Genomic DNA, 25,343 nt, shown 5'->3' with positions numbered 1-25,343 from the left:
AGGGTGGGCAGCCTGAATTGCTCCTTGCAGCAAGGGAACTGATCAATCCCTGCAGGGCAAGAACAAGGCATGCAGGCAGGCCAGGGAAAGGTGAACATGCTCTGTCTCCGCCTCTGACGGAAACTGATTTTGCAATCTTCGCCTTCCTCTGGCACCAGGCTGACACTCCCCCTGGGCACACAGATTTGCATGGCAAGAACTGTGGTTCTGGACATATAAACAGACACAAGGGCTCCTAAGCCCCACCATTTATAGGTTAGCCTGTTAAAAACATGCTTGTTGGAGATTAAAGGCTTAACTACCTATGTCACCAAGAAAGCCATCATGAGTTTTCCAAATTAAACATAAACATTCACCTCACTGTAAATGCTGTGGTCAATTATGTTAAATCCTGCAAATAGCTTTCCTGTAAATAACTATTTTGTTAGCAAAATTAGAGGTCATCACTGCTGATTAATAGCGATAGATCACTACTTCTGATAAAATCAAATCTTAAGCATAAATTTCATTCTCTCTTATTAAATTTTAAAATCAGTACTTGTGCAAAATGAAGCAACTCTTCTTCAGTAATATCGGTGTTTTCTCAGTCACTAATATTTCTACAAATTTCAATGTACCAGGAGAAATCATTTAACCTAAGGGATGAGAAGGCAATAAATAGAAGGAGAACATGATGCCACATCAATAAATTAAAAACACTTTATGAAAATGCATGACCAAAACTGGAGTATTACTTTTCTTTATTTTTCCCTCTATAGCTCCTTCCAAAAAGGAAATATAAAAATGGTGGCTGAAAAAATGCAATTACAATATTTTTTGTACCTCAGCACACCAGCTGCAAAGTCTTACCAACACTTTGGTTTTCTGTCCCAGAGATCTTAAATACTTAGTGAAACTCACTAAATTACTATCTAGCAGAGCGTTGGTCAAAATACTAAATTAAGTTTTGGTTTTCAGCTAAATGTTGGAAAATTTTAAAAAATGTTAAACAGGAGGGTTAATTTCTCTGATAAACGTGCAGTTTAGAGAAATTATCAAGCCACTGGATTTTAAATGAAAGGCTCAAATTTCTGCATTGAGCTTCTCAGACTGGCACTTAAGGATACAACTTTCTTATTGATCTAACCATCCACTCATCAAATCCATCTCTCTCCAATGTGTAGAGAAGGATGTTGTGGGCGACTGTGTTGTGGGCTTTACAAGAGCCCAGAGAAAATTATTTCTGTAACTCTTATCTGCTGCTGGAGTCCCTCAGCCCAGAAAGCCTCTAGGCTGGTCAGGCAGATTTTCCCCTTGGTGAAACTGTGATGGCTGTCCCAAATCTCTTCCCTGCCCTTCACGTGCCTTAAAACAGCTGTTAGGAAAATCTGTTCCATGATCTTTCCAGGCACAGAGGGGAGGCTGACAGGTTGGTAGTTCCCCCTTTCTATGGGTACAATGTTTTCCCTTTTCCAATCACCTGGGCTTTCCTCTGATTGCCATGACTTATCATGGAGAGTGACTTGGCAACTAGATTAACCAGTTCTCTCAGGACTCTGGGATGCATCTCATCAGGCCTCACAGACTTATACATTGAAGAATTGTAATGTTGCAGTTGATTCTAAGTGATTTAGGAATTCCCCAAAAATATCTTTGAGACCAGGCCTTTTTGCTAACAGGTGCCAAAAACATTCTGGAGCCTAGTTTGTGCACACCTCAGTCTGTCTACTCATGTGAAATTCTGAAGTGAAAGCTTTCTGCCACCTTCTTTCTGACAGTCCTGGTTTTATCCTTTTTATGTGCTTGTGCCATTGCCAATTGTTACACTCCATGTTTCCACTTTTGCTCAACCCCCTCCTGTGCGGTGTCTGCTGAGGAAAGGATTAGCATTCCAATCTAGTCCAAAGAGCTGGAACAAACAGAAAAAAATAGTTAGCATTGTCACTAGCTTCTTGATGATCTTTTGACATGCTTGGAATAGTTTACTTAGGCCATGTAGATAAGTAAATAACCTACCAGGTAGTGCATGAAGTTTGAGTATGTAACAAAAAGAAACAATTGATTGTACTGCTGATTAAAGGCAATGAGACAATATAACTGAGAAAGGACAGTGAGATTCAAGAAAGTGATTTCATGTCAAAAAGAGACCAGGTGTGCATTCCAGAACAATTTTATATTTTGGATGCAAAAATATTAAATTTGCTTTGTATACTTCCTAGATGCTGCTTATGGCTTGTCATTGCTAAACCAAACAGCTTAGCAATACAACATCTTTTTCATGCTGGAAGAGGAAGTAGGAGATTAGTTTAAAGAAATAAATTGCATGAAGCTATAAGAGAAATCGTAACGGTTTCCAACATGTAAAACATTAGAGACAGCTTGTTTTATGTAATTTTTAGTGCACATATGAGTGTACATAATGTGTTTTCCTAAGGAGCTCATAATGCATTTTATTTTTTTCTCATTAATTGAAAAAAAGGTCTTTAGTGCTATGTATTGTAAGCTTTCCATTTGGAGTTTATTTGTATGGTTTTACTTTTGCTTTTTTCCTAATAATCTGTTAACAGAAAAGTCTCTGCTCTTATAGGATATACTGATCTGTGCCTTTTCAGTGCTAATTGTTAATTATGGCTTTATCGGTTGTGTGCAATTTTCTGTAAAAATTTCTTTTACTGTCCCAGTGAGCCACTTCACATAAATTAAAATAAACATGTTAGGGGTGGATATGATATCATTCTAGTTTGCGTTTTAAAACCTATACCTTCAGCACAATTTGTGTTGGACTTTGAATGCAAGAGTCCACTCTTATGAATCTGAGAAACATGGCAGGAGTTAAAAGGAGGCTGACAGACATGTGGACTAAGCCATGACCTGAACTACACTTTAAGGACTGTTTTCATGTAATGTAAGCTGTATAGCCTAAGAGCCATCTGTATTCTGATCTCAGTGAAAGTTTCTTTCACCATTTAAAAAAAAAAAAATTATTTTGGGTAAAGAGGCAGATTTAGTGAAATCAAAACATTTCAAGAACATGTTTTGCCAAATCTTTCCTTGACAAATGCAAACATTCCAAAAATTCCCTGTGACAAACTTTGACACATTTTAAAAGTTATATGTTGCCAGTTGAGAACTGGAATGATTTCACAATTTAGAAAAACACTTAATTTTTTTGTTGTCATTAGAGAAAAAATACAGCCTCAAACTCAGACCAAGAAAACAAGACACTGATTTTCTTGACTCCAAGGGATTTCACAAGAACTTTTTAATCTGTTTAATGAAAAAAAAAATCCAAAAAACAACATTTAAGCTTTTCTATGTGCGAACATCTAGTAAGCCAAAGGAATAATGTTTTCATCCTGCTTGACAACCAACTAACAGTTTCACTTCCCTTTCCTCCATGGGTAGGCATGAAGTGTAGGTGTCAGACCACAGGAGTTCCTTCAGAGCTCTCTGCAACATGACCATGGGATAATTGACCTTGAAAGCAAGAGCCCTTGACTAAGCAGTGACATATCTGTGGAAATTTCAAGCTGGTGAGACAATTGCATGCAAGGATGAGCAGATGCAGTAGCAGCTCCTTTTTCTTTTCTTTTTTTTTTTTTTTTGGGGGGGGAGACTTTATTAATGTGATAATTGAAGACAGAAATGTAGTCTCTTTGTATTTTTTCTTCATCTTATGTTCAGCAACTGCTGCTTCTCCCCTCTTCTACCTATCAAAAAAAAAAAACAAACCAAAAAACAAAAAAAAAAAAAAAAAAAAAAAAAAAAAAAAAAAACTAAAAGAAAAGAGAGAGGGTTAAAGTTATGCTAGGATTTTGTGCCATGGATAAAATCCAGGCCCCTCCTCTGCAGCTTCAAAGGGGCCGTTTGCAGTGGAATGAGTGTCATTTGGTGGTGGAAGCAGGAAGCTATTTGAGCAAGAGGCACGACATAAATGAGACAAGAGGTGGGGGAGCAGGACCTGAGGACTGGTGTAGAAGGATTTCCACCTATGAGAGCATGCAGGTTGTTTCAGCTGCTGGGATACAGGAGGCAATTGCAGGGCACTTGCTGCCGTCCTGGGAGGGGACTTCACTTCCCTTGGCTCTGTGCCCTCTTTCCCTGCAACCCCCACCAGTGCTGAGCCTGGGCACAAGGACTGATGTTCCAGTGCAAGAGCACGGAGAGGACCATCACACTGAAACTAGGAGTGTCCCAGAGTTCCCTTTCTCTTGGGAAAATCTGACTTCACCTCCTGCCCTAGCTCATACAATTCTGAAATAAACCACAGAGCCTCATTTGTGCTTTATATAGTTTAATGAGCCAAAAAGAAAAATGCCTTTCCTTCCCCCTGAGAAGTGGACCTTTACTTTCATAAAGACAGAGCGACCTAGTCCTATCATATTCATTGCTGCATGCAAAAAAACTCACTCTATAACCCTTTTCCATCCTCACTCTTTTGTTTGTGTGCAGGTTTTTTGGGTGTAATTTATCAAAGTTTTGCTTGCCTTATATTCCTGCAGGCCTCATTTGGATACAATACATACATGCCTTACTTCAGTTCCTGTAGACAGTGATGTATTTGATCTGCTGGCCTGAGATATGCATTTCTTTCAGAAACCCTAATGTAAACACTGGAAGTAGTTTATGGCTGTGAATCAGCATCCAATGGCCATGATGATTTAAGACTATAAAGAAGTGACTTAAAAAAAACCTCCTGCACTCCAAGTCTTAAGGTGGTTCTCCATTCCATTCTTGAAGCTGCAACTAAAAATATTATAAAAAAAAAAAGATCTTCTGGATTTCTTCTTTTATTTTTCTTCTGTTTTACTTTCCCTATTTTTTTCAGTTTTGGTCAAGCACAGGGAAGTATTTTTCTGCTGTGTTGACTTTTTTCTGTGCAGCATACTTGGAGCTGAAACAGAGTCTTGCTGACAGGATTTAATATGAGGAAGTGTTGCAATATGCTTTACAGCTGGTGTAAAACTTCTTGGTGAATGTCAAAAGGTAACTGCTGTGATAAACTAGTTAGGTATTGTTGAGCATATTATTTGAACATGACGCTTTCTTCTCAAACAAACACTTTATTTGGTACATGGTTCTTTCAAGACATCCACCCTAATTGTTAAAATCTACCATTTAACCAGCAAAGTAAGTTTATGTGCACTTTAAAGAAGTGGCAGAGACAATCCTTAAGAATTGCATTGTTTCCAGTGTTCATCTGCAAATAAAAAGGTAATTAATTACTTCTTTCTGTTTTTTTTTTGTAATGAATTTGTCTTAAAAATCTGAAATGGTTCAGAGTGACACGGAGTAACTAGAAAAAAAGGGTGTTGTGTTTTGCTTTGTTTTCAAAAGGATTTGAAAAGTGAAACCTGCTTTTGTACATCTTGTTAGCACATTTCACTGTAGTTGGCGGTTTGTCAAGGATGAAAAAATATGTTTGTTTTAGCTGGCAAAGCTGCTTAGTGTATTGGCCTGAGCAGAGTTCTGAGCATCTGGATACCTGGAGTTTATTCCCAGCTGCACCACTGCTTTGTTGAGTGACTCTGAGCAAGCACCTCTTTGCCTCTTTGCTGCCTGCTTCCCTCCCATGTAGTTCCTTGTGTCTAGCTGGCTGGTGAACACTTGGACCAAACACTTTCAAGAGATTTTTATCTGTACAGCACCTAGCACAGCTGACTCCTATCTCGCTTGGGATCTGCAGGTGCTTCAGTCATGCAAGCAGTAGCAGCAAAATTAATAAGGTCTAATAAAGTCTTGTTTCACTGTGTTCATCAGAAGAGAATGAAGTAAAAGATAAATGAAAATGTTCCCTTTGTTTTTTTTTTTTTTTTTTTTTTTTTTTTTTTTTTTTTTTTTTTTTTTTTTGTGTGTGTGTGTGTGTGTGTGTGTGTGTATGTTCCCAGAGTCTTTCAAAGATTGGAAAAGACTAATCTCTAATTAGCTACGATGTAGTCAGGGAACACCATGCCCTTTCCTGTGACTCTCACTGTGTGCCCTTGCAGTCATCAGAGTCCAAACAGAATTATTGTTTTTTTCACCCTTCTAGACAGGAGAGGAGTTGAGCAAAACCAGGGACACAGCTGAAGAATAATCAGTAATAAACAGTAAATAGCTACTGATTGTTTCAGTTTCTCTGTAGTTCTTGGAACTCCTATAGCTGCTCCTGGGTGTACACGACTAAGCAGTTCCTTGTGCATGTCTGAGGGGCAAACCGCTACTAGTATGGAAAAGTTAGACACACCCCCAAACCTATGAGTCACTGCTAATATTATGCAGATAATCAATAAGGTCCTTGCATGTTATAGCCAGCAGATTACTTATTTTCTTTACTTACCCATCCTCAAATGGGTTTTGAGTTATGCACATAGGCTGTTTTGCCAACAGTTTTACTGCATCGACCGAAGCCTTCATACCTTTCATATGGGTATGAAGGAAAGTCAAATCAGGCCAGGAGCTGAGCTTGTGGATGCAATTATAAGTGATCAGCATTGTTTTTGTAATCTGCTTTTTTTGTTGCTCTCTTGAGCACTACAAGTGTTTGAGACTCGCTGCCTGGTCAGTGCTGGCAGGTGAACACGTTCGCCTCCAGTGCAGAATCCTTGTGGCAGTGTTAAGCCCCCCTTAGTGCTTCCTACAACATGCTGACTTTGCTGGACAGCAGTTTTATACTTCTGTAGCTCAGAGTGAGTGTGAATGTGAAAGGTGGATGACACTTCACACAAGATGAAAACTGTTTCATGACCTGAACTAAATCCTGAAACTTGGAGAATTATTTCCTCAGCTCATCCTGAGCATGTGTTTTTCTGAGCTGCAGATCCCAAACTAAACAATTATTGCTTCAAAGTGTTATGTTGTTAATGATTCCAACAGGATCTGCTGGTTCACTATTTCAAATTAAGTGATAAGGGCTTGGAAAGCTAACCGTAGGCAATTATTCCAGAAAATTTTGGACAACATCCTGTAACAATATTAATTATTCAGAATTAACAATCAACTATTCAGGAACACATTTGGATGATGTGTAGTAAACAAGATGTGAGATCATGCAGAGAATAAGTACCAAAGGAGAGAATTTGAAAAAATATTCTTAAATGTTCTTAAATCTGTACTCACAGAAGTAAATGAAACCTGGTCAGCTAATGTTTTCTTATGTTTTCCCCACTTTATTCTAAAGTTTTAGTATTATTTCAGTGTGGGCTTTTTCTAATAAAATGTACACTGGCCCTTTGTTATACTGCATTATTAATTAAATATGAAAGCATAACATATATTTAGAAAAAAAAGTTAAAATTAAAATGCAGTAATCAACCAACTGTAGTCCTCTGTGACCTCCTAACCTTGCTTTTACATGCTTCGTCACTTGCAGTCTATTTTACTAATTCAAAGAATTTACAACATGTGTCTCAGCCATTTCCAGGAATTTGAAAGAGCTTTTTTGTTTATTCTCACTTCCAACAGGCTTCTTCACAAAATTCTTCAAAATATACCAAAGACTTTTTCTCCTCTGAAACAAAACTTTAGGCACCTAAAAATAACAATCTTTTTTTAATGGGCTAATTAGTGCATCAAATTATTGCTCAGGCCCTTTATCTGACACTTTGGGTAAAATCCAAATGGAAATGAGCTTGGCCGGTGCATTTTAACCTACATTTGTCTGCCTCACAAAGTCACCACGCGATTTAGCCCAGTTGGCAGCTCTGGTGCAGAAACAAGCAGGGCTGGCATAGCTGAGATGCTCCGAGAGGGGAGGACTGCAGCACTCTGGCAGGACTGTGGATGCACGCTCTCCCTGCGTTCCCTTCTCTGTGCGTGCTTCTAGTCCCTGCTCCCACTTCCACCCTGGCAGCAGCATCTGCTGGGCTTTGGTTATTTGAGACTTGCAATACAAGTGGTTGTTAGGAAAACAGAAAAAGCATCTTAAACACGGACATCTGCAAAAAGAGTAACAGCCTGCTTCCAAAGCAGAAGAGGGATTTCTCGGCTTGGTCCCGTTATTTACAGCTTGTGCCAAGCCAAGCAGTGCTTAAAAACCTCTCTGGCCAGTGTGGCCACCCCGGGAGGCTATTCCCAGGACATGCATTCACGATGTGGCAGTGGTGTGAGCACAGTGACAGATGTGTCCTGTTTGAGCTCCTAGTCTGTGGGGTGTGGGCTCTCCTGTGCAGGCTCTGGAGTAAGGGTAGTGATGGTTTGACTGCTTTGGCTGCTTCCCAGGACAGCCCTGATGAGGAGATACAGTATCTCAAGGAACCATCCTGTTACAAAACCATAAAATAAACAAACAAACCAGGATATTTTAGGTTCTGAGCTATTGCATCACAAAAAATGGCTGGAGAGAAGGTTGTATCTCGAGCCAGCAGTGAAAGAGGGGACTTACATGCACAAAAAAACCTTTTAAAATTCTGACCAAAGCTACATCTGCATAACCTCTATGAGATATCAGAGACATTGGAGAAATTCCTCCTTCAGTTACAAATCACTATATTTTGTTCACTTTTTTCCTGACACCTGATTACAAGATCCCTGTGATGTGTATCTCACTGACAGCACAGTCCTGGATAAGCTTGATAACTTGTAATACAATAAAATCAACAGGCAAAAAATAACAGTCAATCTATCAAGGCTAGGATGATCATCCCTAAAGAATGAGGCAGGGAGGACGGTAGGCACAGCTTTGCAAAGCAGCAAATAAACTTTTGCAGAGGTTTGAAAACAGCTTATATTTTTAAGGGACAGAGGTGAATAAAATCAAAGCCTAAAAGCATTAATAAATTCAGTCTCATTGCTCATGGGAAAAAAATAGGGCTTGTGCAACTCTATTTTCTCATTAAAAAAAAACAACAGATAAGCATTATCTATTTTATGACTTGTAAAATGTTTGGTAGAAAAAAAAAATTGCCTCATGTTTTTGTCACTGAAGACTCATAAATATATTAGTATACTTTTATTTAGTCAAAAAGTATACTAATATATTTATTAGTATACCCTGCAGATTTTTGTCATGCTCCTAAAAATGTCTTGCAAAATGTCCATGGAATATGCAGAAACATTTTCATTGACAAAAATCTAGTCAATCCTTCTTATTTATTTTTAATGGATCCATTTTTCTTTCCTCTCTAGAAATGTACTTCAGGGGGGACACTTAGTCTCATACAAGATAGTGAGAAGATCTTCCCAAAAGCAGAATAAAGAGGGAAATAATTTCATTTACTTTCATTTTATTTTCATATAAAATTACTAGTAAGAGCATTTCCAAGGTTTCTTGTGTTTTTCATTAAAATCCTTCTAAAGAAGTAGGTGTTATGTTTTTATGTGATAGAAGTTGTCCCTTCATATCTAGGGCCAGAATATTTGGATAACAAGTTTCTGCTGAAGTAAAAATAATACCAGCAACTGTATTTCTTTTAATAGCTACCAAAATCCTGCAGGTTTTGCAGATTTGACATACACATGGAAGATGAAAAATAGAAAATTTTAAAAAATACAATTTTAAAAGAACAGCAGTGTTTATATATTTATTTCAATTCAATGAAGGCAAAAGAAAACTAATTTTTGAAGGAAGCATTTTCATTATTGTTTCAAATTTTTATTAAATTATATTTCAAAAAGCACCAGGAAAATTACATTTCTTGTTCAGCAAATTACATCTTCTGGTTAGAAGATGTGCATTTGGAGAAAAACATATTTATCTCTCCCTTATACCCAGTACACTCTTTTTTTCTCTCATGCAACACAGCCAAGACAGTTTGTATTTTTATCCTTGTTCATTGTTCAGCTTCATTAAAAATATCAGTGCAGGTAATACAGGGTTTACTTAGTTAACACCTCCCTCCTAGGACCAGCTACCTTTAAAAATCCTTGTCAGCTACCTACCTTGTCACTAGGGTGCTTGAAAAACCTGGATTAAGACGAGGTAGATGACACAGCTGAGGTGGTCAGGGAGCTGCTGCATAAAACCAGGCACACTTTTCCAGATCCTTGACTTTTTATGGTATTCCTCATTGCTCACTCCTTACATTTTCTTTTCAGTCAGGATTGTGCAGCAGTGCAGGAGGTTATCCCAAGGAAGTGGGAGATGTTTTACTAGGGGCACAATGGGCTCTTTAGGACAACAGTCAGCTCTCAGTGAAAAAAGTACCATGAAACTTTCATGTGGCACCCCTTGCAGCCCTATTTTCTGACATTCTGGGACTGTCTCATTAGTTTTGTTAATACCTACAAGCAATTATGTATCCAGCACAATTTTGCCTTGAGTGAGAGAATTATTAACGAAGCTGAGTCAAATTATAGCCTAGGTGCATGTGAGCAGGTTACACATCCAGAACTGAGAAAGTAGGCAAAGGTCTGCACCAGACTCAAGAAATGCAAATCTCACTTAAGTGTGAGATACCTCTCTTTTTATATCTAGGTGGCTGACTAGTGCAAACTTTATAAACTAAAAGAAGACCTCTTGGTACATCTAGTCAGAAAAAATGACAGGACTATTCATGCAGTCTCATGTGCTCTATGGAAATCCAGTATTTCCAGTGCTGTGAAAGTACTGAGAAATGGTTTTGTGTAATTTGATGAATTATGGATGATGACAGTTGGATATCTTCTTCCCCTGGATATTGGGAAGAAGTTCAGAACTAGGTTACAGAAATCCCATTAAGACAAAACCTGGAAGAAAGGAGAAAGAAGAAAGACATAAGACTAATTTAATTGTTTTCATTATGTCAGTCTCTAGAAATGTTAAGCTTCAAGCAAAAGTAAACTGTTTAAAAGACAAACATTTAGAAGAGACAATACAAGAACTAAACAAATAAGAAATTACCAATCTCCTGGTAATAGTGGCAAGTTTTGTGAACAGGTTTGCTAAGGTTTAAACAGTTATTTTCTATTATTTCAAGAATCAGACTTAAGACAGAATGTACCCAAAACATTTGCACTTTAGAGATTATAGGACCATTCATAATATTGCAAAGAGAAGAACATAAGTGCTGACCATGACTGTTGTTGCACACAGCATGCTACATTATTATTGTCCTTTCTTTAATCCACAGAATTTTACTAAGAGTTCTGCCCTGTTATACTGGTTGCTTGCCAGCAGGGACAGTAAATTACTTAAACATCTAAGTAGTTGATTAAATATTGCTTTGCTTCCTTAATAGATGCTTTCTGAAGTGACAGCTGTAATCAAGAAGATTTCTCTGGACTTCACTTTGATAAAATGAACACTAATATGGTTGTGGAAATAAGGATGTGGGGCCCTTGCACCAGAGCAACAAGGACCAGTTGATGTCACTGTCTATCACACAGAATCACATAATTAATTATGTTGGAAAACACTTGAGAAATCACCAAGTCTACCTATGACCAAGCACCACTTTGTCAACTAGATCATGTCATTAAGTGCCACATCCCATAAACACCTCCCGGGAAGTCACTCCATCACCCTCCTGGCCAGCCCATTCCTATGTGTAATCACCCATTCTGTGACGAAACTCCTCCTGATGTCCAAACTAAATCTTTTGTGATGCAGCTTGAAACAGGCCCTTTCACCCTGTCACTTGTTGCCTGGGAGAAGAGGCTGAACCTCTATTCATTCAACCTCATTTTGAGTAGCTGCAGAGTGTAATGACACCCCATAGCCTCATTTTCTCCAGACTCTCCAGCCCCAACTCCCAGCCCCAATTCCCTCAGCAGCTTCTCATAGGGCTTGTCCTCTAGGCCCTTAATCAGATTTGTCATATATGATGTTTCGTGGTGTATGGTCTGTGGCACAGTCTTTGCTAAGGTGTCAGCTGATACAGAGAAGAGATGTTAATTGCAGGAGGTTGCACATGGTGTCAATAGTAGTGCAAGAGATTAAAGGCTTTACATGGTCAAGCATTTAGAAAATACTTGTATAGAAAATTTGAAAGCTTGTTTGAAGTTATGGTAAATCTCCACTTTTCATGTCAGACTCACAGTATTTTGCCTATCAGACTATTCTTGGTCTGGTCAGCAAAAAGACTGCAATGTAACCTGCAAATCCTATTTCACAGAATGCATTGGCAACAAACCAATTCTATTTGTGACACCTCTTCCCTGCAAAATTTACACATCATCCTTTGTCATTTGTGTTTTAAGAAAAATTAAAACTGACACTAAACCAGAAAATTATGGTTCCTTACCACCATCTCAGTTTTCTCAGTTCTTCAAAAGTCACTTGCGTTTTAGCCACTTAAATAGTCTTCAATAATCATATTCTTTTAATAAGCTTGTGTTCTTTGTTCTCCTACTGCAAGTCGTAATAGAATGGTTTAGCTAGTTTTATTAAAAAATTAATTTGTGACAATGTAAATAAATCTACTTCACATGCTTCCTTATTGTCACCATAAATTCTGTATCATATGATTTGTACTTCCTTGGGGACAGATTCTCAGGTGATCTACACGGGCAAACTGCTTAATTGAATATGATTTCAGTGACTGGTATCAACAGAAAATCCTACCTATATATTAAGTTGCATTTTCTTTTATTGGTTGCTTACCTAAGTCATACTTCCAAGGCAAAGTAGCAGTAGCTACTGCATAATTAACTCATCATGGGGCTGAGTTAATTATGCAGCCCGAACAAATAAGCTGCAAGAATGTTGGTTTAGATTTGACATAATGTAGAAGTTCTTCACTGTATGGGTGTAAGACAGTGAAGGTAAGACAGGGAACAGGTTGCCCAGAACCAGTACAGATGCCCCATCCTTGGCAAAGCTCAAGGCCTGGTTGGATGGGGATTTGAGCAACCTGGTGAGGGCAGGAGGCACCGTCCTAGAGGAAGGTGTCCCTGCCAAGGCAAGGAGATTGAACCAGATGATCTTCACAGGCCCTTTCCAAATTAAAACTTTCTGTCATTAGATACAATTTAAGCTGTAATATCTGCACTTTGGAGAAGAGCTGCTCACAAAGAGTGCAGCAATGAAGAACATTTCTCTTGGCAAAGTTCCTTTAGTAAACCAGAAGGGCTGGATTCAAGTCAGAAATTGCTTTTTGGGGGAGGTCCTGTGGTGACTATTAAGCAGGATACATGACCAAAATGGTCCCTTGTGCCCTCCAAGTCTATTCAGCTGTAGTCTGAATTAATGATAATTGTGAATAATTTATGTAGCAGTATTCTTGCAAGAAGGCGAATGCAGTAAGGAATAACTTTTGCAAAACCCTTTGTAAACAATGGTAATGTACTGGGCTTGCCTGCTCTTTGTAAAAATTGGTGGAAGGGGTGAAAATTTCCACCTTTTTGCAGGTGCCTTTATGAGGCAGTGCCCTGTTAGGATCAGCACTGCAATTAAAAGACCCTGCTATGTCCAGCTTTGAGATTATTTTCAGTTTTTGTTTCCAGTTGCACTCCAAGATACTGAGTTAAACTGGGTTGAAGAAATCAGAATTCATAGCAGTCTTTATGACTTTCTCTGTATGTTCAGGTATCATCTTTCACTTTTTGAGTGGTATGGATTTGGGAGGATTTTTTTTCCTTCTTTTCCTTTCCCTCCGCCCCCCAGAGTATCTGCTACTTGGCTTTGTTAGGAGATGTGGGAAGTTTAGAGGGAAAGAGAACTTTTGAATATTTGCTTCCCCTGAAGTGTTAATGAATGTTAGAAAATTTGCTATATTATGTAAGTTTCATGTCTCTCACTCCTACTGAAATATAGCACAGAGGCCTTGATGATATCACTAATGATGAATTTGGTCTCAGATCACTATCTAAATGTATTATTCTGCTGCTTTCCAGCCTTACTTGAATAGTAAGCAAGCTGGTTTCCCAACCCACCCAACCCTTTCTAAGTGACTTAAGAGAAAACAATCTTGCTGAGTTTGCTGCATTGCTTCAGGGAGGGTAAATTTTATAGACCAAATTATTTACTATTGGCCTAGACAAATCCAGTCTGCAGTATCCAAAAGAGAAAAAACCCAAGCAAACAAGGATGCCTAAAAGCATGTGCAGGCAGCTTTAACCATTTATAACCTATTCTAGCTATATATTAATCTGTTTTTGGGTCAAGCGCTATTGATTTAAAAATACAATTTTTTACTTCTAAAAATAATCTGGCTTCCATGAATTTGGCATTTGATTTCATTAGCAAGAAAAGTGAAGGAAAACTGAAGCATGTTGGATATCATACAATTAATTTATTTCATTTTATTAAGAATGAAGTTATTTGCATATCACATGTCAATATTTTTTGTGATGGAAGCCATGGATTTTAGGGGACTGCGACATACAGATCAAGCCAGTTCCCTAGAAGTAGGAACTGAAACTTTTAAGAAAAAGTGGAAGAAAATCAGAAATGCCTGTGCTGTTTTGTGTCATGAAGGCCATATCCTGGTTCCTCAAAACGAATGAAACCCTTTGGAAGGTCGGGATCCCCTCAGGCTCACGCTTCCAGCGAATCCAAACAGTGGGGATTGAAAAGGAAGGTGTTTGCAGCACAGTGAGGCGGCGCAGCCTTCTTCCTCTACTGTGGGAAGGAAGATCTCTGGGGAGATAGTGCAGAGAACGAAGCTGTTCGTGGGGGAGATGTGGATTCAGTGCATACCTCAGCAAGCTCTTTCAACAGGAAATGAAAGCTACCCAGATAAGGTGTTGATTGCCTCACTGACACTGCCCTGGGCTGCAGTTATTGCAGCTCAGGCTACGTGCAGACTTGAAGAGAACTTTAAAAAAATTAACTGGGAAAAAATCCCACCACACATGAAAATCAACCCCTTTTGTACCATTCTTGCCACGACTTGAATCTGGAGTTCACTGATTAACCTTAAAATGTTGATAGCATCACCAACAATCCCAACAACTTCAGGAATTCAGCAACTTCATACCTCTAAGAAGGGAACAGTTGTGGCAAAGACATGCAGATAACTAGCACCAACTAGGTCCACACAGGGAAAAAAAAAAAAAAAAAAAGCTTAATTGCTCTGATTTGAAGGTGGTGGTTGATTTTTTTAAAAACTTTTTATATATACACCTTATAATGCAATACTACACTGGCTTCACAAGCAACACTTAAATACTTCAGAACTTTTGGAATTATGGCCCTAAGGAAAAATAAGGAAAAGAAAATGTGAATTTTACCAGCCCCATAACATGATACAGAGAGAAGTAAATCTCAAATAAAAATCTGAAATGATGAAAAATGTTCCAAGACAGAGCTGTGGTGGCAAAATGTAAGTAAAAAGTTACAAAGTAAAACAGTGATTGAAAGACAGCTGAATTCACACTGGCATATTAAAGAGTGTTGAGTGATAGGTGATAAAAGTTCAAGTTTATGTCCTTTTTATTGCTGTAAGCAGAGAGCTTAAGATGATGAATCTGACCAAAAGCATCAAAGAGTGCAAAAAATCACAGGATAGTTTGAGTTATTTGGAGAATGATCTTCAAATGCTTCTCCTTTATTTCCCTTGAGAAAGCCAATTAGTAAAAACTGAGTTTGTGGAGGGATATACAATGTGGAAGATTCTATGCAGGCTCAACAAAATAAAGACAAAATATCTTGTGTTGCAAGGAGATAGATTTATTAGTATTAAACTCCTCATGATATGAGCCCAAGCTGGGAAAATAATTTTTGTGGGATCACTATGAATCTGTTTCTGTTATTGCAATGCAATGAAACTGCTCTGAGTCTTGACTTTATATTCTTCTAAGAAAGTAAGATCAATAGACACATCTCTACTAGTGTTATTAGTTCAGAGAACATGTGAACCTTGGAAGAGCATGTTCTTTTTGTCCTTGCCTATTGCACTTAGGCTCTCACCATGGAACTGCCTTGGAAAAAGCAAAATGGGCTCCTCTGGGGTGAAGTGAAAGCAAAAGATGTGCTCCTCTAATGTCTCTTCTCATCTGAAGTAAAATCCCTGAAACACCTTTAGCAGAGATGGTGTTAGATGTTGAACCTTCAGCAACAAGTGTTTTGCTATAGAGAGGTACTCTTTCTGGATTATACCACTTGTTGTTGTAGGACCCAATGGAGTGTAGCTCTTTTCACCTAAATTTAGATATATTGATGCCAGCAGCTAGAAGGAAATAATGACTGCAAACGTGATTTATCAACTGGAAAGACATAGCCTCTACTCAGATGAATCATATTCTAAAAGCTACCACTTTCTCTGCACAAATAATGAGAAGAGTCTAAATAACAAGGTGATGGGTAGAGGTTAACTCAGTGAATCCTGGTCAGTTTGAACTCAGAGTATTGGACAAAGAAGAGGAAATAGATTCACAATGAAATGCCTTGACTTTTCTGAGACCAAATCAACAGACCTGTGCTAGAGATGGTATTTGAGCTCATATTTTTCAACTCCTTATAAAATATTCTCTTTTTATCCACAGTAATTATTACTGCTTAGTATGGTAACTTCATCTTTATGTTATACTAAAAGGTTTTTTTTTTCATTTTAATTGCAGGCCAGAACTACCACTGATATGGCTCTTTATTTTGTATCAATTAAGAAGAATGTCTCCATTTTTTCCTGCATTGAAAATACTTTCTCTTTTGCATTCTTTTCATCGCAGAACTTATTATGAGCATGTTATTCATTGAATTGCACTATCTGTACTCTGATATCAGTTTTAATTTGTTAAGCAGTATTTAGTGAGGTGTTTCATGAACAAAAAACAATCTAGTGACCTGGACACAGTATCCTTATAAATATAAATACAAACCCGAACTAGAGAAATAAAACTATACTTTAGTTTCTAAAATTGTTGCTTTTCAGTTAATTAGAAAAATATAAATGATGCTATTAATGATTTGTTTCCTGTTTCCATGTGTCAGAAATACTGTTAAAAAGTGGCATAAAAATATTCATGTTGTGTCATGCTAAATGTGTTTTTCCAAACTATATGGAAACAATAATAGCAACACTTTTAGAGGCAGATATTTATTTGTTTGGTTTTTATTTGCAATGAGTCACTGACTGAGGAATCTTATTTACATTTTACAGTGTGGCAGTAGGTACAATGACTAAGTAAAACTGAAAAAACAAGGTTTTCATGCAGAGAGTTAAAAAAAATGCACTGGGAAATCCAGCTGCCTAAGATTAGACCTCTTCAGTTAAAGAACTATTTTAGTAAATACATTTTATTAATATGCACCCCAATGCCTGGGCAACCTTTCTTTGGTGCTGCAGAGGCGGAAAATAATTTTAAGAAATGCAGTCAATTTTTTGGGAGGAGAATACCTGCAAAGAAATCATAGTTGGAAGGACTCTGTTTGAGGTTCTGAGGTGAAGTAAGCTAAGAAAACCCACAGCAGATGGCTAATGAGTGTAATCATATTTAGCATTTCTCACTTCACAAATTCAATAGCCATTTTGTGCCAGGGAACCTGGATGTCCTTTTAATCCTGCTCATTTCTCTTTCTCTTTCTCTTTCTCTTTCTCTTTCTCTTTCTCTTTCTCTTTCTCTTTCTCTTTCTCTTTCTCTTTCTCTTTCTCTTTCTCTTTCTCTTTCTCTTTCTCTTTGATTGCCAGCCTGATTCAGACAATGTTGTGAAACTAGAGTTCCAAACAGACTGTTGCTCTTTCTGGCTATCCCACCACAAAGAAATTGGAGAGACCTGTTTCTTCTGCCACATCTGTTTCTATGCCACCTGATGTACTTTTCAATATCTGTTTTAAATTTAAATCTTTCTAAAGAAATCACAAGTCTTAAAAGCTTTCTTAGTGCATGAAAAATTGAGAAAAGGACCTATGTTCCCTGATGAATCTTCAAGTGTCTCTTCTGAGATCCAGGTTTTATTTTGAACTGGAACTCAAGGTAACACTTTTGTGTAACCTAAAGAAACAAGTCCAGCTTAACATATTTTCCACTTCAAGAATAATGTGATGATGGGCAGCACCATTTTTTGTGCACTTGAAAAAGGTGTAGGATCTCGCAATGAGGAAGTAAATACTTACTGTTATGACCATGACACTTAAATAATTTTAAATATAACTCCTTGGGGCAGGTAACCTGAGGGGAAACAGCAGAGAAGAGCAATTTTTATGACTGATTCAAAGTCTTTTTTAAAGGGCATTTTTTTGGAAAGAGGAGTCTTTGAAAAGGTATGGAAGGAATTCACACGTTCAAGGTGCAATGTATTCTGAAAGTATGCGCTGCCAAATTCAAGTCCAGATGGTGAAAGCAGTACTGTAAATGGAGATTGAATGGGGACGTTTGAGCAGTGTACAGACAGCATACACAGAAAAAAAGAAGACATTTATGTTGTAATCAAAAGGAAGAAAGACTTTCTCTTCCCCTCCACTAAAGCATGAGGCAGCATCCCTAGAACACCAAAGTGTGGTCAACATGGGACATGACCCGTGCAGTATGCTTCTGTAATGCAAGGTGAAATTCTCTGGCTCTACCTGCTGTTTACTCAATTCCATGCAGAAAAGAAAAAAAAAAAAGATAATAAATAAAATGAACTATGTAAACAATAAAATAATATTTGTTTGACACCAGCTGAGGTACTCAATCTCCACTGTTTCCCCTGAAGCCAACTGTGTTTGATTCTGGTTTATTTGCTCCTCAGTCAGAAGTGCTTAATAGTGCAGATTTCTACCCGTGTCAGACCTGTGTAGGAGTGTTCTAGGACTCAGAGTCTTTTCTTCTTGATGTCTTTCAGCACTGCAGATGCATATTAGTATCTAAAGCAATCTCTTCACCTGTGCAATAAGAGAGCTGATTCTACAAGCTTTTTAAGTACTTTAATCTGTAAGAACATTAGCTTCAAAGTGAGCACCTTGGCGCTTGGATTTGGAGATACACTTCAGAAGATTGCTAAATTTGCTCAAAACACTCAATCTGAATGAAAGAAATGTTTTGGTCTTGAAGTGTGCCTTATCCCGAGTGTGCTGACATTTGCTTTAACACACAGCCTACCTTTGGGACTGTGGACTGCTGGTTAGATGTCACCTAATGCTTTCTTTACTGCACTTGTTTGAGAAGGACTTGAGGATTTGTCTTTTGCCTTAAAAATGTCTTTAACTGCTGTGTCTGTGTGCAATGTCCCAGAAGTATGCCAGAAACAGAGAAAGGTGACAAGTATCTTGTAATATTAATAGTAGCAACTAACTTTGGTCTGATCTGTAAGTTATTTTCCTTTAGCTTGTGTGGCCCTTTTGCTCATGGGACATCTGATAATGTCACTATTGTCAATGCATAAGGTATAATAAAAATTAAATATTTAAGATGTCATTTTACTGTTGGCATCCAGAGAAACGGTAATATTTGAAGACTTCACTGTTGCACAAAATATTGATCTTTATATAAACACTATAAAAAGAAGCCCTTTTAAAAATATTTTATGAAATATTGACTTTTTTAGTGATAACCTTGCTCAAAAGAAATCTATACAAGCATCTGAATTGTTAGGTAAAATGTTCTAGGAACAAAACACATTTATAGTAGACAGTAGAATAATCTTTATTTAAATACTGCAGTCATATATAGCAAGATGTGATATCTGTGTGTCAAGATTCCTCAGCAAAGTAGGTGGATTTCCTCACAAAAGTTTAGAAAATTGTTTACTAACCCAGTGAAATATAAGACATCTTTCTTTTATTTGTGTTTCTTCTATATCAAATTAAGTTCATTTCCTTTTGGGTAAGACAACCTTCAAATTTACTAAGAATAAAAACAAAAATTAATCTTAGTTTTTGGATAATAGAGACCAGTTTCTTGGTTAAATTAGTGTGTTTGCAAGACATATTGTTAAATATAGTTCAACAAAATCAATGTAAATTATCTCAAGATTATATTTTTTCATATTTCAGATTACATCTCTTTTGCACAAATTTTGACACAAATTTCTGATACATAAACAATACATTTTGTCTCCATGGAGTTGCATTTATTGTTTAGACTTAAGGGCCTAAGGTCTTCAGTTCTACTACATCCTGATACTCCTTCTCCCTTTACAGAGCTAATATGGCATGGAGGACCTTACAAAAGTCACCTGGGTTGTGCATGTCAGGACCAAAAAATATATATCTTAAATTGACCAGAAGTTTACAATCAGTAAGAGAAAAATTTCTCAATTTCAGCTGGACATTTTTTATATAGCTCTAAAACCTGATCTGATTTCTACAAGTTGAAACATGTAGAAATTAAAATATTATCTTTGTGTACACTGATTTTATGGAGTGAAGCTAAAAATCTCTCCTCTCCTCTCCTCTCCTCTCCTCTCCTCTCCTCTCCTCTCCTCTCCTCTCCTCTCCTCTCCTCTCCTCTCCTCTAATAGATCCAGCTGTTCCATAGATTCCTGCCCCTTTTCCTGGATCCCAGCCTTTAAATTCTACCACTTCCCTACCTGAGCTTTGTTCCTGCAATGTTGTCATTGGTCGCTGTCAAGTAGCTTACAATAAAACAAATTACCAAAAACAAATCCCTTCCATACTTCCAGGAACAAGCTTCGGGATATGAATCCCAGTGAGAATTTAATCAAATTGAACTCCCCTTGAGGCTTCTCATTGAGAATATGGATTGCAGGCATCTCAAACCTGCATACAACAGGAGGAAGTGAAAAGTGAAAGAACATCCCATTTGTTATTTAAATCATAAAAAACCTGGTTTCAAGTGATATTTAGGAAACTGGGAGCCTTATTTGTTCTATTGAATGCTTGTGAAAGCAGTACTGCACTCACAAGTCAGCTTGTTCTGGTGACCCCCCTTTCTCAGCTGCAGCCAGGCAGGACGTGCTGGATGCCCACGCAGAGATGCCCCCTGCCTGGGCGACCCAGGGCCCAGCCCAGACAGCATCTGCATTCCTATTTGAAGGGCCTCTGCTTCTCACTCTGAATAAAAAATCTGGCACATCTGTAAAGTTTTTGTCAACACAGATCTTTGTGCTGTTTCCAGGAACCCAAAATACCGAAGACTGGCACTGGCATATCTCATATGTTGTGTCAGCCAGTTTTGACTATCAAGGGATTGCAAAACAAGCATGAAAATTAAACCCGAAACTGCTTCAGTAGGCAACTTGGAGAGACATTCCTCTGCTGTTCCCTTTTTCATTTCTTTGCTTTGAACAGTTGTTCCAGTTGATGGTAAATTCCCAACCCCCAGCCTGTCTACCAGATATCTAATATTGGGTCTTTTTTTTTAAAACAAAAAAGCCTTTATGCTTGTAAATTTCTGTGTTCATAGTTCTAAACACAAGACTGATCACTCTACTATGTTCTCATATTTAAGAGCATGACTTCTGTCCTTTAACAATTTCTTTCTGAAACGTATTTCTTATATACCATTTCCCTGTCTTCTCCTACTTAACTTTTTTTCTTTATTTTCAATTTCTTATTTCTGATGAGAGTAAAGGGAGGGCAGGGTATTCTGATCCACCATTTCAGATTCCACTGTGGAACAGAACCTGTCTGTAAACTGAATCTACACCATCCTCTTTCTCATGCTGAGAAAATTTGTTGTCTGGTGCTTGTGTCTAGTCCTGTCTGTGGGAAGACTGTTGCATTCTTTTCCATGAGCCACAGTCCATTGTGAAAGAGTTCAGGGAATGAAAAAAAGGCACAGAATTTTTTTATTGTGTTATCTGAAATAGCTCAAAAAACCCCCATCTGCTAGATCACCAAAAGCATTCCCTAGATTTAGAAAGAAAAAAAAATAAATTCTAAAATAACAATTTATTGCAAATAAAATTTTATAATTCTCAAGAATTAAAATATACTGTCTTTCCATTATTCCAGCATTCCATTTGATTAAAAAGTGAAACATTATATTGAAAAAGAAATAAATATTTGGTGAAAAAATGCTGTTACTGAAGCTTGTGGTGAAAATAAGTGTACAACAATAGACTCTCTGGTATGCAAACTGAATTTCAACTAATATTTTAGCAGAAGTTCATTCATTAATTAGCCTTGTTTCTGAGAGAACAGCAACCTGCAGCAGTCAGGTTACCTCTGTGAACGATGAGCATGTAGCCTATCCAGAAGTTATCTGAGTTAATTGAGATTAATTTCTTGTGAGCAGAGCTTAAGTCCCCTGGGGTCTCATCAGAATGATGGTACTTCTGATTTATACCCTTGTAGCAGTGTTATTTATAGAATGAAGTTCCTCAAAACAAAATCAGAATATTCCTTACTTCCCCTGCATGACAGCTGTTCTACTCAGCAATATATTTGTAGTTTCTCTCTTTCTCAGAGCCTTGAAATCCTTTAATTTAGATGAATTCAGAATTATTAAATGTAGTGAATCGTCATAGGATAGCTATTAGCAGACGATATCTAAAAATGGTGTTGAATTCTCTGTATTAAATATGAGATGAGGATAGTTTGGCTTTTTAAAAATTGTTTTCCATTTGTCACAGAATCACAGAACTATTTATGTTGGAAAAGACTTCTGAGATCATTGAGTCCAGCCTATGACCAAGCACCACTATGTCAACCAGACTATGGTACTGTCACATCCAGGCTTCCCTTAAACACCTTCAGGCATGGTGACTCCACCATCTCAGTGAGCATTTAATTTCAATATCTAATCAGCCTTTCTGTGAAGAAATTCTTCCTAATGTCCAACATAAATCTCCCCTGGTGCAGCTTAAGACTGCTTCCTCTTGCCCTGTCACTTGTCTGGGAGAAGAGGCTGACTCCCACCTGGCTACAGCCTCCTTGCAGGTGGCCGCAGAGAGCAATGAGATCACTCTTGAGCCTCCTCTTCTCCAGGCTAAACACCCTTCAGCTGTTCCTTATCACCCTTCAGCATGTGCTCCAGACCCCTCACCAGCTTCATTGTCCTTCTTTAGACTTTCCCCAGAACATTTTCATGCCCTTCTTGAAGTGAGGGTGTCATAATGACACAGGACACAATGAAGATGGCAAAGGAAAGATTGTGTTATACAGTTTGACTCAAATGGGAAAATCTGGCCAAAAAGCCGTGGATCCGAGCAAAGGTGATTCCTAGAGCAGCCATCAACACATGTTGTAGACCTTTGCATCTCTTTTCCTCCATCTTTATATCCACACAGCTCCCTCTTTTATCTTTGCAATGTTTCAGAGTTTGTGGAAGGTCACTGGCCTAGTACATTTTCCCTCCTGCCTGTGAACACAAATGTTCAGAATTGCTACTGCACTCCTGAATGTTTCTTGACACGACCTCAACTAGCTTTAAGTCAGGTGTCTTGAAGCTTTTAGATTTAGGAGAAGAAAGTACTGTGGGAAAGCTATCCAACCTCTTTTGCAACAGGTTGCATCTTCTGTCTCTGTCTCTTCTTGCGACTGGGAATTTAAAACACAATGTGGAAACTCTTTTAGAAGTGTGAAGGTTTATCTTGAATTAAGAGACACTAGGCATTTATAGCAATGGTAATAAACAGAGAAGAATCTGGATCTGGAGGAAAACAACAGAATCTGGTAGATGCCCCTTCTCAGAGATGTGAAATCCTGGGACTCATTCTGAGGAAAATGTCTGGGACAATAGATGAAAAGAGGGCATGTCATTAAAATATGCCATGCTAATAAGTGGGTAATGCCTCTGCAGAGACTGTGTTTGTGTGTGTGTACACCCACCATTCCCTGCCTCTGTATTTTTTAATCTCCCAAAGGAGTATAAATACCTTGAAAACTTGAAAATTTTTTATGGCATGACACATCTTATCAAGAGGAAGAAACTTTGAACAAATTAGTTATTTTTGTAGAGACATTGAATGATATATGGATGAATCTTTATTTTTAGCTGATCTAACCTCACAAGAGAAGAAATGCAGAAGAGAACCAACTCCTCTTATATTTAACATAATTTAAGGACTTTTTTGGCAGCACTACAAAGGAGTAATCTTTGGTGTGCAAGCGTATGCTGGAGTTTTTTACTGGTATTTAAATCTGGAACAGGAATCTGAAATAAGTTGCATCTTCCCTCTATTGAAATCAAAGCTTTCCCCCAAGTTTGTTCACCCATTCCAATGTCTTCTAGAGCATGGGCGTGGGGAATTTCTCAATTTCCTCAACTCTTTTCTAAAGCAATCTGTGCCACTGCCTACTAAAGAAGCTCATGGAAATCACATACAGACAGAGGAGAAGTTCTACTAAATGTCAGGGACCTGGTGTCTGCACCAGACTTAATACCATTACTTGCTGTCCTTCCTCTAAAAGGCAAGAACAGTTCCCTACAAACTGGCAGTTTGTAGTATTCTTGCTTTTTTAATAAAACACCTTTATAAAGAGACCTTAGGCTTCAATACCTGTGCACAATCTGAGCATCAAGGCTTTGCAGAGAGGCAGAGACACAGCAGTCCTTACGTGGATCTTCCTCCCTGCCACTTGTATTTGAAAGGAGCATTCCCTCCTTCCCAGGACTATATAGCTAGCATCCCAGGTAGATGGGATGGCACCAGAAAAATCTGCATACCCTGTGCAAGGCTCCAAAGAGGCTTCCCTGTACCAAAAGACAGTGAGGTATTGGCCCCTTATATTGAAAGGCTTCCTAAGGAAATTACAGTTTCAAACATATTAGATGAAGAATTGCTCCAGCTTGAGGAGGTATTTTCTAGATCCTTGTGAACAGAAGTCAGGCCAGACAGAATTTGCACAGACTGATTCTATTGTAAATGTTTGATTTGTTTGTATTTTTTCAGGAAAGGCACAGGGATCAAATGAATGCAATGTATCAGCCATTTTCAGGCTTAAAAGGAACTCCTTTGAGGTTCAAAGCTTTACATTGATTTTGTGTATAATATTTACCTATCTTCTCGTATTTTGGAGCTACCAATGTGACCTCTTGCAGTTGCTATAATTTCAGAATTTGGAGGGACACTCATGTGATGGTGGCACAATTCACGAGAGCTTCAAAGGAAATCAGTAGCTGAAAGTCCAACATGTAGAAGTCTTTTTCTAGGAAGAAGTAAAAGACAGTGGAAAGGTCTCACACACATCTCTACTGTTTGAATTTGGAAATGTCTGAAACTGGACATTTCCCCTATATCTAAGATTTCAAGTACTGCTCTAAACTAAATTAAAAGTTTGATATTTCTCAGTCCATCATAATTATCTCTTGAATCCTTTATTTTTATTCATGGAAATAAGATACATTTATCCAAATGAATGAATACCATTCTTTGTCAACATTATGGTAAAGCTGGCTAGATATTTATTCATATGAATGAGGATGAGACATAGTTTTCCCACAGTGGTAAGATAATATTTCTCTTTTGGAGTACAGTGAGGTACCCACTGACATGCATCACAAAATGTCCCAGCTGCTTTCACAAAAGAGAAAAAAAAATTGCAGACCTCCAAGCACAGGATAAATATGGGAAGAAATAAGAAACAATTACCAGGCCCTCAGTCTTAATATGTGCTGTCTCCACAAAGTCCCATTTGTGGCCTCAGAAATTATTTCATCTATTTTAGTTTGTTTTTAAAATACAAGCCACAGAGACACGA

The 25,343-nt window shown here is 37.9% G+C and overlaps 1 long non-coding RNA gene across 1 annotated transcript in view; it reads left to right on the top strand.

Moving 5' to 3' along the window:
- LOC135296528 (uncharacterized) overlaps positions 1 to 16,841 on the top strand; it is a 65,201-nt gene extending 48,360 nt beyond the window's left edge. The window contains exon 5 of the long non-coding RNA XR_010358615.1: positions 16,378 to 16,841. This is a non-coding gene — a long non-coding RNA (uncharacterized LOC135296528). The remainder of the gene's footprint in view (positions 1 to 16,377) is intronic.
- The last annotated feature ends 8,502 nt before the right edge of the window (positions 16,842 to 25,343 follow it).

Source organism: Passer domesticus, chromosome 3, assembly GCF_036417665.1.
Source record: "Passer domesticus isolate bPasDom1 chromosome 3, bPasDom1.hap1, whole genome shotgun sequence".
Taxonomy (NCBI): Eukaryota; Metazoa; Chordata; class Aves; order Passeriformes; family Passeridae; genus Passer; species Passer domesticus.
Note: the sequence above shows the minus strand (reverse complement) of the source record. Positions and strands in the feature narration are given on the sequence as shown.